This window comes from Vicia villosa, linkage group LG1 (genome assembly GCF_029867415.1).
Source record: "Vicia villosa cultivar HV-30 ecotype Madison, WI linkage group LG1, Vvil1.0, whole genome shotgun sequence".
In the NCBI taxonomy this organism is placed as follows: domain Eukaryota; kingdom Viridiplantae; phylum Streptophyta; class Magnoliopsida; order Fabales; family Fabaceae; genus Vicia; species Vicia villosa.
Genome location: NC_081180.1, coordinates 2,611,510 through 2,631,163, shown reverse-complemented (window position 1 = coordinate 2,631,163; position 19,654 = coordinate 2,611,510).

Below are 19,654 nucleotides of genomic sequence, written 5' to 3'. Positions count from 1 at the left end.
CTAGCTAGTAATTAGGGTGCATATGTTTGTTTGTTGTAGACCATACTTTGCCATATTAAAAGCCTTTCATAATTAATAAGATTTTAAGTTAGTTATCGTGTGTTTTGTTCATAAATTAAAAAAAATGTAAAATAGTAAAATATAGCATTGAAATGCGATTGTTGAAATTAAACTTTATTAACTAATATTCTAATGATCATTACTAAAAAAAATAATATAGTTTATTGTAAAACTTTCACCTAATCCGACAAAAAAATTAAGATATAAATATTGAGCGGGTCACATTTTATTTTATTTTTAAAAAAAAGGCTTAAATAGTCCCTTGGTCCCTGTAACGTAAGTTAGCGTGCTTTTGAATTATATGCAATAATTCCATGTAAGCATGTATTATATGTTATTTTGATTTTGGTCCTTAAAGTGTTAAATGTCCTTAAAGTGTTAAATGTTGAAAATTAAAAATAGTTGTTAGTATGATTTGAACCATGTCCCTCTTACTTATAACTTGCATGCCTAACCACTAAGCCACTTATCATTTAATATAATAAAGCAAAAGGAGTACTTTGGCAAGTTTGCCAAGTGTCACTCCCTTATGCATTCTAACATTTTTTTCCATTCTATTTATAGTAAATTTTATTACTTATTTATTTTATTATTTTATTTTATTTATTTAATTATTTAATTATATTTACTTAATTATTTATATAATAAAAATTGTTTGAAACACGTGAAGTTGTTATTATTAGTTTCACTATTGGAAATCTCAATAATCCCTTATTAACTATACTTTGTTTTTATTTTTCACGTGAAATAAGGAGTGGTTGGACCATTGGAAAGATCAAACATCGTTGATTCTGTTTTGGGGCCAAAAATTAATCAATGCAAACTGCCCAAATTCACTCAATCCTCATGCTATAAAATCATACCTTCACTTCCTTGAAGTCATCTACCATTCTCATAACAAACGTCTCCAAAATCCTCCATCAACCCATCCAAATCCGCTCAACCAATCACCATAAATCCTCTTTTTGTTGTTGCAGGAAACCTCACCACAACATCATCACAAAAACACCATCAAGAAGATAGAGAAATTAAGAAGACATAATTGTAACAGTAAAATTATATAATGGATTGGAGTTAGGGTTTATATGGGTTGAGAGTATTTTACTTATGTTTTGATTGTTAAATCGTAGAGAAAAAAAAAAAAGCAGAGAAAGGATTTTTTTAAAATTGGTATAAAAGCAAAAAATTAATATTTATTTTATTATGTTGTTCCAATTAATTTAATTTAACAATTATTTTAATGGGAAATTGTCCATTATCAACTTAATGGGAAATTTATAAAATAAAATTTGATGGAAAATTTTAATTATTTGGAGGAAAAATATTTGTAATGATTTCCCTCTATTTTATATCACGTAAAACAAACAAACCAATTTTTCAATGTATTTTTTGGCATTCTATGAATTATGACAATATTTAAATATTAATGAAAGTTATAAAAATTAAAAGAATAATAAATAAAATAAGGGTAATATAATAGAAAGAAGTTCTCTTTCTTCTTTTTATCACATTTTCTTAATCCGTATGAGAAGCTCAATTGCTACAAATAATATAAAACGGATTGAATAATAAATAATTTTAATAATTATTTTAATATTGAAGCAGCATATTAGTTATTTATTTAGTAAAATATTTTTCTATCATTTATTATTTACATTAAAAAATTATAAGATAATTTAATTTCAAATTCATATAACTTATTAAAGTTTTTGCTATGGTAATAGAGGAAATAAACTTTTTTTAGTAACCATTTTTTGTGTAAAAGTCATTATTATTTGTCCGGTCATATAAAAAAACGTTTAAGGAAGTAATAATGATGAAGTCAATTTTATCTTTTTAATTTAAATAGTAGATAATAGAATGCAAAACATAAAAATAAATCAATATAAATTAAAAACAAATAATGCACTTATTTAAGAAAATATATTATTAATTTTAACGTTAATGTTGTATTAAATTTGGCAATAGTAATTTTATAATTAGTATTAAACAAAAATGTATACTGATTAATAGAAACAAAAATATATGATACAAAAAGTGTAAGTTTAAGAGTGCGCCTAAGAGGGGGGGTGAATTAGGACTTTGAAAATTTATCCGGTTTTATGAGAATGCTTGTACTTATTTTTCTGGTTAAGTGTTTGAAGGTTCTTGAATAGTTCTTTTATTTTCTTGATAATGGTGATAAAGCGGTAAATTGCGGAAAAGTAAAGAACACAACGATATATACTGGTTCCCCTCACAATCCGAGAGTACTCCAGTCCCCTTTCAAACACGAAAGAGATTTTACTATTGTTAGATCTTTGTACAAGCCTATACTAAGACTCCTCCTACAATCTTCTAACAAAACCACCAAGAACAACCCTCTTGGATTTCAATAAGTCCTTAAGAGAACACCCTCCCTAAGGATACCTCTTGTTTCCAAAACTATAGACAACAAGGTTACACCTACCAAGAACAATCCTCTTGGATTTATAAACTTGATTATGAGAACAATCCTCTCACTAATCAACAATCCTTACTTCCAACAATCTTGGATAGCAAATCAATAATAACAAAATATATTTTGAGTAGAAGTTTTGATACAATGAATCAATCACTTGATTGATCTTCCCTTTCAAGTAAACAAATCTTTTAATGTAACACAAGTGTTTATGAATGGTATGAAATGTTTCTTTGCAATATTAAAAGAAAATATATGCAAGAGGTTTCAATGAAATTTGAAGTATATGACACTTGGTGTTTATATGAAGATTTCTTGATGTATAAGATTTGTATGAATTTTTGAATGAAAGAGGTGATTTGATAAATCTGAAATTCTGTGTTTTATAACCTCTAAAACACCCCTACAAAAGATCATAATCCATGGAAGGTTGCCAATACAAAGGGTGAAGAGGTATGACATAAAAGCTGTTGGGAAAAATATATTTTTTCAAACTGCGCACAGAGGAACCGGTTCCCAAAATATGGAACCCGGGTTCCCTAACCCAACGTTAAAAAGAAATTCAAATTTTGAACTGGGGAACCGGTTCCCAAAATCTGGAACTCGGTTCCTGACTCTTTTAGCGCAAATAAAAGTTGGCAGAAGTCTTGGGGAACCGGTTCCTCCAATTTGGAACCCGGTTCCTAAGAGTGAAAAACTCAAAATCCTTTATGGAAAGGTTTGAAATGATTCTAGGATGTATGAAGATTTATGGATGATGTATATATGTTTGAAAACACTTGTTATGCATTAATAGACTTGCTTTGCCATAAACCTTAATACCTTAGATCAACCAAGCTTGAAATCATTGAGAGAATCTTGAATCTTGATTCTTTTAAAAATACTTGATCCATTGCTTATTTGATCTTTTTGCTCATCCTTTATTGATGCATACTTATGATAGTTGTCTTCATCAAAACATAGTGTTGTAGAAGCTTGCCTTCACAAAAAGATCCCATTTTATTTAATACACAAAAAATGACTAAAAAGTTGAGAAATTTTTTAAACGAAAGTTTACCAGCTATATATAAGCTGACGGATTATCCCATAGATTTAATAAAATAAATATGATTGTAATAGTAAATTACTTTATTATCATTATTATATATTATTATTTATAATAAAATATAGTTAGAAAATCAAACTCAAAGAGAACAGATTTAAAAATAACGTGGAGATTCTAAGATGCATGAGTCCTCTAAAATGGTAACATTTATAAGTTGATATAATATTCGTTTTAACAAAAAATGTAAGATAATATGATGTATAGAAATCACAACTTTTTCTTATGAAAAAAACAAATGGCTAATTATATATTTAATTTATTTTATTATTTTATTAAATATTATAAGAAAGATGAATAAATGTAAATGTATAATATATGAATTTTATATTCGTATGATATTTTTGTCATTTAATATAATAAAGCAAAAGGAGTACTTTGGCAAGTTTGCCAAGTGTCACTCCCTTATGCATTCTAACATTTTTTTCCATTCTATTTATAGTAAATTTTATTACTTATTTATTTTATTATTTTATTTTATTTATTTAATTATTTAATTATATTTACTTAATTATTTATATAATAAAAATTGTTTGAAACACGTGAAGTTGTTATTATTAGTTTCACTATTGGAAATCTCAATAATCCCTTATTAACTATACTTTGTTTTTATTTTTCACGTGAAATAAGGAGTGGTTGGACCATTGGAAAGATCAAACATCGTTGATTCTGTTTTGGGGCCAAAAATTAATCAATGCAAACTGCCCAAATTCACTCAATCCTCATGCTATAAAATCATACCTTCACTTCCTTGAAGTCATCTACCATTCTCATAACAAACGTCTCCAAAATCCTCCATCAACCCATCCAAATCCGCTCAACCAATCACCATAAATCCTCTTTTTGTTGTTGCAGGAAACCTCACCACAACATCATCACAAAAACACCATCAAGAAGATAGAGAAATTAAGAAGACATAATTGTAACAGTAAAATTATATAATGGATTGGAGTTAGGGTTTATATGGGTTGAGAGTATTTTACTTATGTTTTGATTGTTAAATCGTAGAGAAAAAAAAAAGCAGAGAAAGGATTTTTTTAAAATTGGTATAAAAGCAAAAAATTAATATTTATTTTATTATGTTGTTCCAATTAATTTAATTTAACAATTATTTTAATGGGAAATTGTCCATTATCAACTTAATGGGAAATTTATAAAATAAAATTTGATGGAAAATTTTAATTATTTGGAGGAAAAATATTTGTAATGATTTCCCTCTATTTTATATCACGTAAAACAAACAAACCAATTTTTCAATGTATTTTTTGGCATTCTATGAATTATGACAATATTTAAATATTAATGAAAGTTATAAAAATTAAAAGAATAATAAATAAAATAAGGGTAATATAATAGAAAGAAGTTCTCTTTCTTCTTTTTATCACATTTTCTTAATCCGTATGAGAAGCTCAATTGCTACAAATAATATAAAACGGATTGAATAATAAATAATTTTAATAATTATTTTAATATTGAAGCAGCATATTAGTTATTTATTTAGTAAAATATTTTTCTATCATTTATTATTTACATTAAAAAATTATAAGATAATTTAATTTCAAATTCATATAACTTATTAAAGTTTTTGCTATGGTAATAGAGGAAATAAACTTTTTTTAGTAACCATTTTTTGTGTAAAAGTCATTATTATTTGTCCGGTCATATAAAAAAACGTTTAAGGAAGTAATAATGATGAAGTCAATTTTATCTTTTTAATTTAAATAGTAGATAATAGAATGCAAAACATAAAAATAAATCAATATAAATTAAAAACAAATAATGCACTTATTTAAGAAAATATATTATTAATTTTAACGTTAATGTTGTATTAAATTTGGCAATAGTAATTTTATAATTAGTATTAAACAAAAATGTATACTGATTAATAGAAACAAAAATATATGATACAAAAAGTGTAAGTTTAAGAGTGCGCCTAAGAGGGGGGGTGAATTAGGACTTTGAAAATTTATCCGGTTTTATGAGAATGCTTGTACTTATTTTTCTGGTTAAGTGTTTGAAGGTTCTTGAATAGTTCTTTTATTTTCTTGATAATGGTGATAAAGCGGTAAATTGCGGAAAAGTAAAGAACACAACGATATATACTGGTTCCCCTCACAATCCGAGAGTACTCCAGTCCCCTTTCAAACACGAAAGAGATTTTACTATTGTTAGATCTTTGTACAAGCCTATACTAAGACTCCTCCTACAATCTTCTAACAAAACCACCAAGAACAACCCTCTTGGATTTCAATAAGTCCTTAAGAGAACACCCTCCCTAAGGATACCTCTTGTTTCCAAAACTATAGACAACAAGGTTACACCTACCAAGAACAATCCTCTTGGATTTATAAACTTGATTATGAGAACAATCCTCTCACTAATCAACAATCCTTACTTCCAACAATCTTGGATAGCAAATCAATAATAACAAAATATATTTTGAGTAGAAGTTTTGATACAATGAATCAATCACTTGATTGATCTTCCCTTTCAAGTAAACAAATCTTTTAATGTAACACAAGTGTTTATGAATGGTATGAAATGTTTCTTTGCAATATTAAAAGAAAATATATGCAAGAGGTTTCAATGAAATTTGAAGTATATGACACTTGGTGTTTATATGAAGATTTCTTGATGTATAAGATTTGTATGAATTTTTGAATGAAAGAGGTGATTTGATAAATCTGAAATTCTGTGTTTTATAACCTCTAAAACACCCCTACAAAAGATCATAATCCATGGAAGGTTGCCAATACAAAGGGTGAAGAGGTATGACATAAAAGCTGTTGGGAAAAATATATTTTTTCAAACTGCGCACAGAGGAACCGGTTCCCAAAATATGGAACCCGGGTTCCCTAACCCAACGTTAAAAAGAAATTCAAATTTTGAACTGGGGAACCGGTTCCCAAAATCTGGAACTCGGTTCCTGACTCTTTTAGCGCAAATAAAAGTTGGCAGAAGTCTTGGGGAACCGGTTCCTCCAATTTGGAACCCGGTTCCTAAGAGTGAAAAACTCAAAATCCTTTATGGAAAGGTTTGAAATGATTCTAGGATGTATGAAGATTTATGGATGATGTATATATGTTTGAAAACACTTGTTATGCATTAATAGACTTGCTTTGCCATAAACCTTAATACCTTAGATCAACCAAGCTTGAAATCATTGAGAGAATCTTGAATCTTGATTCTTTTAAAAATACTTGATCCATTGCTTATTTGATCTTTTTGCTCATCCTTTATTGATGCATACTTATGATAGTTGTCTTCATCAAAACATAGTGTTGTAGAAGCTTGCCTTCACAAAAAGATCCCATTTTATTTAATACACAAAAAATGACTAAAAAGTTGAGAAATTTTTTAAACGAAAGTTTACCAGCTATATATAAGCTGACGGATTATCCCATAGATTTAATAAAATAAATATGATTGTAATAGTAAATTACTTTATTATCATTATTATATATTATTATTTATAATAAAATATAGTTAGAAAATCAAACTCAAAGAGAAAAGATTTAAAAATAACGTGGAGATTCTAAGATGCATGAGTCCTCTAAAATGGTAACATTTATAAGTTGATATAATATTCGTTTTAACAAAAAATGTAAGATAATATGATGTATAGAAATCACAACTTTTTCTTATGAAAAAAACAAATGGCTAATTATATATTTGATTTATTTTATTATTTTATTAAATATTATAAGAAAGATGAATAAATGTAAATGTATAATATATGAATTTTATATTCGTATGATATTTTTGTTAATGTAAATTCATACTATATGAATCTTATGTATCTTTGTTAAAAACAATTCTTAATTTTAAAACTTGAGTCAATAAATAAAAATTATTTTTAATATTTGAAAAATTCTATCTCAAAAGTCAATATTTTCGAAAAATAAATGAATTATCAAATACTTTTTATTGAATGTTTGAAATGAGAGTAAATGTTTTTATTATGTATAAAGTTTTATTGAATCTTTTTATCTCGTGCCTCGCACGGAGACGATCAAAAGCCATGAATATACTAATCATTATATGGTTATTTTGAATTTTGTTATAGTCATACTGATCGAAATCAATCATACTAAATTTAAACCTGTGTCTCGCACGGGTATACAAACTAGTATTAATTTATATACAATATGTATTGTTTTGTTTATAATCAGCAATATAATTATTTTGTTTATAAGCAATAATATAATTATTTTTGTTTATACAGTAAGTATTGTTTTGTTTATAAGCAGCAATATAATTCTTTTTAAGCTCTGGTATTAATTTTTGTTTATAAGCTGCAATGTATTTATTATTTATAAGTGCTGGTATTATTTTTTATTTTGTTTTAAATAAATAATAATATACGTTTATATATATTAAATAGTTTGAAACATTTTAATTATTATTTAACTATAATATATTATTATTACAAATTAAAATATTTAATATTTCATATTTAATAAATAGTTAAAATAATTATTAACCTATTTAATAAATATTTGTAATATATAATAAATTAACTATTTAGCGTTAATATTTATCAACTATTAAAATATTATTATGTATATATTTAATTAAGTCTAAAATATTTATACATAAACATAAACATATTTAATGTAATATTATCTATACATAAACATAAACATAAACATATTATCTATACATAAACATATTATTTATTATTTATTGTAATATTTCAATTACACGTTAATTAAATAGTTAAAATATTTAATGCATTTGGTAGTATTATTTAACTATATTAATTTATTTTTACAAATTAATTATTTAGCGTTAATTATTATTTAACTATATTAATTTAGAGTTATTATATAATATTATTATTCAACTATATTAATTTATTGTTAAAAATTAATTATTTAGCGTTAATATTTAGCGTTAATTATTATTTATCAATTATTATTTAACTATATTGATTTATTGTTAAAAATTAATTATTTAGCGTTAATATTTATCAACTATTAAAATATCATTATTGCATAATAGAAATAATATGAAATATTATGTAAAATATTTGCAGTTATTAATTATTGTATACTATTATTTATTAGAACAAAACAAAAATTAATACCAAAACTCAAAAAATTATCTCATTTATAACTAAATAGCATGCATTGCAAATAAATATCAATCAGCCCAAGTGGCTTAGTGGAAATGAATGAAAGAAATGACTTAAAGGGAGTGGGTTCGAAACCCATTACTCACATTTTTGAAAATGTTATAATTTGACCCTACAAGGACCAAAATCAAAAAGCAGAAGAAGTTGGCTTACGTGGAATTATTAAATCATTAAATATAAAAAAAACATAAAAAATGGCCGCAACGTTAGCCACATCATCATTTTTGTAACGGAAGTTGGACGTCAGGGACCAAAGTGAACAAGAAATTGACATATGGGGACTTGGACCAAAAAAAAAAGATACAAGGACTAAATTCAAAAACACGCTAACTTACAGGGACCAAGGGACTATTTAAGCCTTAAAAAAAAATCATTTAATTTATTCCTTTGGTTTATACACATAATCGAGAGAAAAACTAATTAAAGGGAATGTTTCAAATCCCAACCATAACAATCTATGTTTTTCTTTCTTTTATATATGTGACATTATTCTTTTTATTTTATGTTTATTTAATTATTAAATCATCTATTATTTCGGATTGACTATTAACCAAGGTGAAAGATTATTCAGTTTTTCCTAACCTAACTCATATGTTACCGTTCCAAACTCATTACCATCATTCCCTGAGATGAATTGCAAGATAGAAAAAATATTAAAGCTTCTTACATTAGGAAAAATTCCAAGGTTCACTACTACAAATAATACATTTCATGACAAAATTTTCACGTCAGCAAAAAAAAGAAGGTAATATCTTTGTCAAGTAATGGACAATTCGCCTTGTTATCGCTGGCTTTGTCACAATTGTAACATGAACGTTTTGATTTTCCTTTCTTATTATCATCTTCGTTTGAGGAGATTGATTGTCTTCTAAATTTGATGTTTTTTCGTCGGAGTGCCTTACACCATACTTTTTTATGTACCTATTGTACCTCTTCACAAACAGCCTAATCTCTTCATCATTCGAATTCTCATCGTAACAAGTATCACTATCACTTTACTCAATTATTGAGGACCTCGAACTAGAAGCATTTAGAGCAATAAACTTCTTTTCTACCTCCTTATCCTTGCCTTTCTCCTTCTTTAGCTTTTTCTCGTGCTTTTTCTCATGTTTCTCCAAGCAAGTGAGTTCTTGCTCATGTTCTTCAAGCTTACCAAACAATGTAGTGAGGTCTAATGTCGTAAAATCATTAGTTTCCTTGATTGCGGTGACCTTTGGTTGCCATTCCCTATTAAGATATCTCAAAACTTTATTAGTAGCAATTTCATTGAAAACTGGCTTACCAAGTGCATTCAAACGGTTTATGAGATGAGTGAACCTCTTTTGTATTTCGGAAATGGTTTCACCATGCTCCACGCAAAATAGTTCAAACTCTTGGTTTAATGTATTAACTCTAGCTTGTTTGACATCATTAGTTCCCTCATGGGAAACTTGTAATGCGTCCCACACAACTTTTTCAATTTCACAATGAGAAACACGATAATATTCATCAATACCAAGTGCAGATATGATCCCATTGTGCTTCTGGTTTATGTACGACATCACCATTATCATTGATCATTGTAATTTCACTAGGACCATAGCCATAGAAGCTTTCCAATAACCATAGCTTTCATCGATGAAAATAGGCGCTCTATTGTATGCCCCCTTAGGTTCGAAAGCCATAATCTAATAAGCGTTTTTGAAGCATGAAATGAACCGGACCTCGTGATACCACTTATTAGACGAAGGTGACTTATCTAGAGGGTATGAATAGATCCCCAATTAAAAGTTTTAGTGAAAATGTTGTTTTAAAAATGTTTTCAACTATGGACATGGAACACGCCCAGATCAAATTGTTTAATCCGAACTTTTATTGGGAAACTCACATATGAGTTAAAAACCTCTAAAACGTGCAATAAATGACAAGGTGTTGAATCAATATATTTCAGTGATCACCATAATCCGTTTGAATTAAAACATGCAAGTAATCAATTTCCAATGAAATGACTTAAACAAAACTAAGTGAAGCAATTTATCGAACATTTATTGTGCAGTCAATTTTGACCAAAATTTTCTTAAGATTTTGTTGATATGAAATCCGATTACAATCACAAAGATTGTAATAAACACATTAAAACAGTTTTGAAACAACAACGAATCAATCTACTCGTATCGATTGCACAATTTCAGAATTCCTCTTTAGAAGTAGAATGTATTGGATGATATCCTCTTAGCCTAAGGTGTGGTCATGCATAATAACACTTCCACAATCATTCTAAAACTTGTTCATAGGCATATGAATTAGTTCCATAAGTCAAAAATAGTGTAAGGAGTGAAAAAGCACCCTAGAGGTCGATGCATAGCTCTTGGAGGTTGACCTTCACTGAGCATGAAAAAAAGAGAACTTCATGAAAAACCCAGTGTCAAGCATAGGTTGACGCACATAAGATGCAAGTCGACACATAGGAGGACATAGGTCGACGCAGGGCAAGCCATAGGTCGACGCACAGGAGTCCAGAGCTCGACGCATCACTCAATTTTGGGCATTCTTGTGCACGAATTTTCCATTTTTTGATTCCTTTAGCACTCACATATAAATGCATTCATGCATCTAAGTCAACACAACTTTGAAACCTAAAAGAGACAAACATTATTGTCATCTTAATTCTTTCTCTTGCTCATTCATCAAATACACATAATCATTTTTGCTTGAGTGATCATCGATCGACAGTGATAACGTCCAAGATTTGGAATTATTTAGATTCTGATTAGATGGAGAATTTTGGGGGTTTCATTGAATAAAACCATTGGGGTTTTGTCCTCCTGTTAGCTGGGAATTTCAACGGACAAAGAGAAGACTGTTGAAAAGGAGATATTTCAAAGAGAGATATGAGATCCAGCCTTTGAAGGCTCTTCGAAGCATCAATTTTATCTTATCTCCCTTTAACAACTTACTATCTTCTCTCCCTTTTCTTTACTAGCGCTTGTTTACGAAATTCCACCGTAAACACATCCAAGATCAGATTGATTTGAGAGATTTTTTACAAGAAACTTTGGATTCTATTTAACTGAGTGAAAGCCTTGAAGAACAGTGGAGTCGGTCAAGGGAGTAATGGTAGACGGAGGATCAATCAAAGTTCTTGGGTGGCAATAATTTGCGATTGCAATTCATTCTAGTGAAAGCCTTGAAAAATGATGGGTTCGGTCAAGAGAGTAACAGTAACCGGAGGATTGTTCGAGATTGTTGGGCGACTTGATCTTGCTTAAGATCAAAGGGAGGGAAGATAAAGAATCGACATTAAAACTGAGTTTGCTTGTTCATTGCTTTAACTTCTTTTGAAATAACACTTTTCAAAGTAATAAAAACTATCTCAATTCCCGTTTGGAATTAGGGGCAGACGTACCCTTAGCGAGGCTGATAGGGGAATTGCCTTTGCAAATCTTTGCATTCCTCTCTCTGTATTTCTCTATTACTTGCTATTGATATTTGTATACAATTGTTAACTCGATAATAATTCTAAGTGTTAAATTGTGATGCAGACTGTTTTTGTATAGAGAATTGCAATTGGATTTCACAATTAACGACACTTATATCACATTGACTTGTTAACTATTGCACGCCAACTATTTGTGAAATTGTTTGTGTATAACATTTTGTTGAAAGTATTTTAGGGTAAATATTTTCTAATATATCGTATCCACAGAGACTGAGTAATATTGCTTCCGTTCTATAGTTTCTTTATAATGAGTCATGAAAAGTATTGGTTTGATTATGTGATCTCAATTTGCAATTAATAAAATAAGATTTAAACGAATAAAATCTTTAAGATTGAATAACAATGGTGAATGAATATGTTGAGTTCTAGTGTTCATCAACCTAATCATATACAATAATCAATTAATCCACATGTGAACATTATCTAAGTTATTATCTTCATTCATCTTCAAAACTGATATTATGTCTAATGATCAATCTAGAACCACCTCTACCGGTATGATATTCGATCTCTCAGAATAACCATAAAGATAAAAAGGAATGAATAACGATGATTTATGAAAACTTCTTCAAAATCTCATCTTTGAGTATTAATCAACAAGTCAATGTAAAAACCTAGGGCGAAAGTATAAACCTATCTCTCGATTGATAGTTCAACAATGATATAAAATAAAGGCAAGGTTTTTCATTGATAATAAAACTTAAACAATTGTTCACAGGAATTAATCAAAGTAATTGCATCTTCATAGGTTAACTACTACCTTAAACTCAACACAATGGGGTTTAGCTCTCCATAGCCATGAAGAACACACAAGGATTCATGGAAGGATTCATCTTCATCAAGGGAATATCTTTAATTGATGTTGATTTCTCCGTCGAAAGTTGTTGTTTGCTCTGGAATAGGATTGCTCTATGAATTTCGTTCACCAAAAAAGATCCCTCTCTTATGAGGATTAGGGCTTCTATTTATAATAATTTGTCCTTGTAACGCAGTTGTCACGGCCCGGCACGTACTGGCGCGGCGCGAACCCAGGTCAGAGGGTTTGGCGCGTCTCGCCCATGATTGGCGCGGCTCGGCCTTTGCTTTATCCCACTTCTTTGTGATTTCTCTTCTTCAGAGCTTCTACGCTTGCGTGTTTCTTCGTCTTTGCTTCATAACTTCAATATCTGCACAAATAACACCCAAAGTGACGCAAGTTATTCTACAATTAGCATCGAACCACTAAAGTTCAATTCCAACTATAAAATCCTTAAAAAACAGAAAATATGTTCACTTCTAGCTCAAAAAGTAGTTAATTTGACAAATGAAAATACTACTAATTCACTCCTAACAAACTCTCCCCAACTTAGAGTTTTGTTTGTCTCTAAACAAAATTACTTACCTCAATGAATACAACAAAACATACCAACAATCATGCAAAGAGTTTTTCAAAAAGATTTCTCAAAGGGTTCAATTCAGTGATCACCTCAGATACTCTTCATCTTCCTGCAAACTCAGATCATACACTTGAAACAGATTTTGAAAGAAACTTACCTCCAGAAGTTCAAAACACTACACAATTTCAATTGAATCAACACTAATTACTCTCATCAAAAGGTATGATGAATAATAGAGGGGTTCAACATTCATCCAAACAGTTAGATCAACAAGAATCCATATCATACGTTCACCATATTGTTAGCATCAAGTCTCGTGGTGGAATCTGAGAATCAAAAGGTCTTTCCAGGGTTGTAATGTGGTTTAGATTCAAAGAAAAGAAGATAAACGGGGGTTGTTCCTATTCTAGGGAAGCATCCGCATCATAACTCTTCTCCTTTTCCTTTATTCCTTAAACTTTTTCACCCATTCTTCCTTTTCACCCGTAGCTTGATGTTTTCTTTTTTTCTCTTCCAACAACTGTTTATTTTCAAACATTGTTTTTCTTTTGTTTCTTTTTCTTTTTTTTTCAAGCTACGAATTTCTATCGTTCTTCGCAAATCACCACTTATACTTACTCTTCTTTTGATTATGACTCTCCCCAACTTGGAGATCAATCTGTATTCGAATTCTATGAATGCTCCCCTACTTTTTCTAAAGGTAAAAGAGAAAACACATCACCAAATTTTATGGTTGATGGTTCAAAACAAAACTTTTTATTGAGATCAAAACTCACCAGGTGTTTCCTTGGTGCATATGATGAAATTTATCTTGACCTCAAGCTCAAAGAATGGTTAGCAAAGGATCACACTCTCACAGAAGAAAATAAGTTTTAAGATGAAATCAGCTCAAAGAAACTCTCAGATTCAAACAAGTGCCTAAATCACTTCCACAAATTTCCACAAACGATGCGACAAAAGGTTTAGCATGATACGAACAAGTCGAAATAATCGATGGTCTCCTGCATATAGTAAACAATGGAAAGCTTTCCTCACAATGTTTAAGGCTAAGCCGATCCAAAAAAAATAGTGTATCATAAAGAACTTCTGTCAAGTATTTACTAACAACCTACGTTTCATGCACACACTAGGAGTTTGAGTTTGAAAATTCATACCTGACTTGTCACTTATTGAAAAAGAAAGTGAAAACTTAATTTTTTTTCAAAAAAATATTCACTCACTACCACTTTCATGCATGTTGCTCCATTGTTGGTACTTTGCTTGTGATTTTCATTTTGCTGTGGAACTTACTCATTCTAAATTGGGGACATCATAAAAATAAAATCATTCAAACATAAACATTAAAACTAAACTGAGTCATGGTGGCAAAAATGCCACTTAAGATTCATAAACAAACAAAAATGAATAGTAAATGACATGAATTAAAATATCATCAGTCAACAATAACAAAAAGGAAGAAATCCATAATGTTCTCTCATTCCTCACAATCCCCACATGTGATCCTCATCATCTGAAAAATTGTCCTCCTCATGCACCTGCTCAGTCTGTCCTGGCTTCTCAGCTCCACTAGTGGCCCCACCCCCCCCCCCCACAGGATAAGGATCGGACTTCGGCCATCCACAGTAGGTGAAATAGCTGTCCCGAGTGGGAAAAGTACGCTCCTCAGGGGCACAGATGGAGTTCCTGTACTGCTGCTGCATCGCATCATGCAGGAAAACATGAGACCTCTGACTGGCTTCCCACATGGAGGTATAGTAACGATGGGCTACCAGTGGGTCAAAGGTGGGAGGAGGGCCTGCAGATGGTCCTGCTTGAGAGCTTGTTGTTGCAGCTTGCTGTTCCTTTTCAAATGGGGTTTTGCAAAACCTGTCAATATAAACATCATCAATAGTAGAGTGAATCAATAAATGTCCCTTATCAGAATAATCCACTCCCTCAGCATGGCACAACCCCATAATCAGACCAGGAAAGGGTAAGACACATTTGTCATTAATCCCGTGCTCAGTATCACTCAGAGCTGCTCTCCTCAACTCTTGTGCCATGATGAAAGCTATGTCCACTGAGTGCCGGGACATGAGGACTCTCATTAGTAATGCCGCATCCATCGGAATGGTGGTAACATGTGCTCTGGGTCGGATGTTGTAGCTCATGATTGACAACACAACTCGGGCATCAACATTTAGATCTTTCCTGTGGTAATGGATTGGTGCTCCACTCTTTCCAAGTACCGGTCATTTTCCACTTGTAAAAATTTTTCTTGTAACATCATCCAACCTGTATGATGTTTCCAAAAGATGCTGTCTATAATAGCATTTTTCGCCCTCAGGTAACTGCAGTGGGTTGCCCAAGAACTCACTGATCGCTTGTCGGTCAAACCGGATTGTGTGACCCTTAACAAACGTCTCATAATTATAAGCGACATTTTTTGGAGTGAGTTTGATGGCATTTGCATAAAACTCCCGCACAATATCCATATTGATTTCCGTATATGGCTCAAACACTCGGTCCCAATTCTGATGTTCAAAGTAACTCCAGAGTGTGTTGTACTCGCTATCGTCCTTTGGGACAATCAGTTTCTCTGGGAGAATGGTGCGAGAGGTCAATTGAGCGAACCTCTCCTTCTGTGCAGGTCCTAAAAATCGTCTGAAGATGGGTTCCCTAGGCTGGGCCCCACGAGGACCGGTACTAGTGGATTTTGTGCGACCTCTCTTGGATGGTTGCATCTGCAAAGAAAAATATAACAACAGCCACACACAGCATTATACAATAAGGAAAGAAAATTGCAAAAATTGACACAGTCGCGGCTCGCGGGTCCGTGGCGCGGCGCGACTGTATGCGAAACCTTCAGCAAGGTGTGGTGGTGCAGAGGAGCATCCACACACAACTCACATGACGGCTTCCACTACCACCAGAGTACTTCAATTAGTCTTATAACCTAGGGTTTCCAGATTTGGCCATTCAAAAAGCTTATATCTAATTACCTATTCTTGGGGTTTCAAAACCCCTCTTTTGTGAATTTGAAAAGCAAAAGAAGAAGATGCATACCTTGAGTGAGGGTGGAGATGAGATGCAGATGATGAGAGAATCGAAAATTTTTGAAATTTTTGTTCGAGGCTCGCTGGAAGTGTGTGGCTGCTCGGTGTGGGGCAAACAATTGAAGTGGGGTTTACTAAAACCCTATTTCTGTGTTTCTAAAAAAATAAAAGTCACACTGTCGCGCCTCGGTCCATATTGGCGAGGCACGCAAAACCTTCTGTTTAGGCTCGCGGCGCGCCATTTAACTGACGAAGCGCGCTGTTTTTCAAAAAGTAAAATTTTTTCTTTTGTTTGCCCCCTCCCGTTTGCCATAGTGAACCGATGATAAAGAAAATAAAAACAGTAATAAAAGAAAAATAAAAATCTTACCACGTTGGGTTGCCTCCCAACAAGCGCTTTGTTTAACGTTGTTCGAGCTTGACGATTCATGCTTTCAAGGTTTTAGGAATGGTGCATGTTGCTCCACTCCCCCGAAGTAATCTTTTAACCGTTTTCCATTAACGGTTCTCCTCTCTTTTGTCAGCGGATTCTCTACTATAATGGCTCCGCGGTCGCATATCTCCTTTACTACCAATGGTCCAGACCATTTTGTTGTCGCTTTACCCGGGAGACATCTTCGTTTTGAATTGCTCATGAGCACCTTTTGTCCAACTTGAAAGTAACTCGAAGGTTGAGTTTTATCTTCCTTGGTGGCCTCGATTTGGAAGATGTCAGTCTTATCCTTAAGATGCTTCTTAGTTTTGAACAGATTAAACTTTACCTCTTCATCTTGCACCCTTATTTTCATGATCCTTGCATCCAGATCAATCATCATTCGGGCGGTTTTCATGAATGGCCTTCCTAGAATTACTGGTACCTCATGATCTTCTTCCATGTCAACTACCACAAAGTCTACCAGGAAAAAGAATTTGTCTACTTTAATTAGCAGATCCTGAATCACTCCATAGGGTGAAGTGATAGACTTGTCGGCCAATTGTAGTGTCATATTAGTAGGCTTTATCACAACATTCCCTGGTTTCTTGACAATGGATAAAGGGATTAAGTTGATGCTCGACCCCATATCAATTAACCCATCACTAGTGAAATTACCTCCAATGTTTAATGGTAAGGTCACTCGCCCTGGATCGGATTCCTTTCTGGGAGTAGTTCTTTGGATTATAGCACTACATTGGGCATCAAGCACCACAGTTTCTTCATCTGCGCATCCCTTTTTCTTTGTGAGCATGTTCTTCATGAATTTAGCATATTTGGGCATTTGCTATAATGCTTCGGCAAATGGTATGTTTATGTGAAGTTGTTTAAAGATGCTCATAAACCTAGAGTATTACCTGGCATTGTCCTTCTTTGATGGAGCATGGGGGTATGGTAGATGTTGACTTGGTATCACATTATCTGACATCTTTTTCTTAGTACTTTTTCTTTTCTCCATCCCGTCTCTTCCCTTCTTAGTCTTATCTGTTTCTCCTTTGGCATTTTCATTCATGTTACTTACTCTGACTTCGTTCTCTTCCTCTTCCGCAACATAATTATCATCCTCTTTCTCGGTATCATTGATTTCAACTTCCTTTTCACTGCCTTTCTGACCAGTTCTAGTCACAACCGCTTTACAATGCTCTTTAGGATTCTCTTGAGTGTTGGTTGAGAACGTCGCATTTGACTGATTAGTTGCAATTTGTTTAGCCAATTGCCCAACTTGAGTTTCCAGATTTTTAATTGCAGCTTCCTGGTTCTTCTGATTGGTCATTGACATTTGCATGAGCTGATTCATGGTCTCTTCCAACTTAGATTGGCCTCCTTGTTGTTGCGGTGGCGGTTGAGTGTAAGGTTGGAAAGTTTGTTGCTGATACCCTTGATTGTTGGGTCTTTGTTGATACCCTTGGTTGTTACTCCTCGGAGGATAATTCTGTTGATACGGCGGAGGATTTGAGTATTGATTTTGCCTTGTTCCTTGATTGTTGCTCATATAGTTCACTTCTTCTGCCAAGATTGGTGGGCAAAATCCAGTTTGATGATCTCCCTGGCACAATTCACACTTGGCAACCTGATAAGAGTTTGAAACTCCATTCAGCTCTTTGATTTGTTGTGGAAGTTTGGACATTTGTTGTGTCAAAAGCTCCACTTGTGAAGTTAGCAATTTATTCTGAGCAAGTAGAGCATCACTATTAGTTAGCTCCAACAACCCCGACTTCTTATCTCTGACAGTACGATCATGATTACTTTGTCGGTCATTCAAAGCCATTCTTTCAATTATCTCAATTGCTTCAGTAGTTGTCTTGGACATTAACGAGCCACCAACTGTGGCATCCAATAGTGTCTTATTAGTAGGTGTAAGACCGTTGCGGAACATGTGAATTTGATCGACTTCCGCAAATTCGTGCCCCTTACACTTTCTCAGCATGGCTTTAAATCTTTCCCAAGCTTCATTCAGTGATTCATTACTACCTTGAGAGAATACCACAATTGCTGTTTTAGCATCAAAGAATCGATTTTGAGAGTAAAACCGTTCCAAGAATTTTTCTTCCAACGTGTTCTAATCAGTCATAACTGTTTCAGGTTGATCGAGATACCAGTCCTTAGCCTTTGATAGCAAGGAATGTGGGAACAACCTTTTGAATAAAGTTTCTTCCTCTGCTTGAGCTACACCTGTAGTACCTGCTAGCTCGTAGAATCGAGTAAGATGAGTATATGGATCTTCATGGTCCAATCCGGCGAAAGGACTTGCACAAATGAGCTGTAGAATACTGGTCTTCAATTCAGATGTCCGCCCGTTGGCGGCAGTTCTTGCGAATTGAGGGTTGAGACGCGGGCTATTTGCACAAGGAGCTGTGGCGGCCATGTTAACAACAGTTGGTTGTATGATGGCTTCTTGCTCTTCTTCAAACAGTTCGTGGGAATAGAATCCTTCGAACGACTCGTCAATTGTTTCTAGAGGTTGTGACGAAGTCGCAGTTGCGTTGTCTCTTGCCTTTTCTATGCTTGCTCTTTTTCGTGTTTTGCTATTCAATCTTCTAGCGGTCCTTTCGAT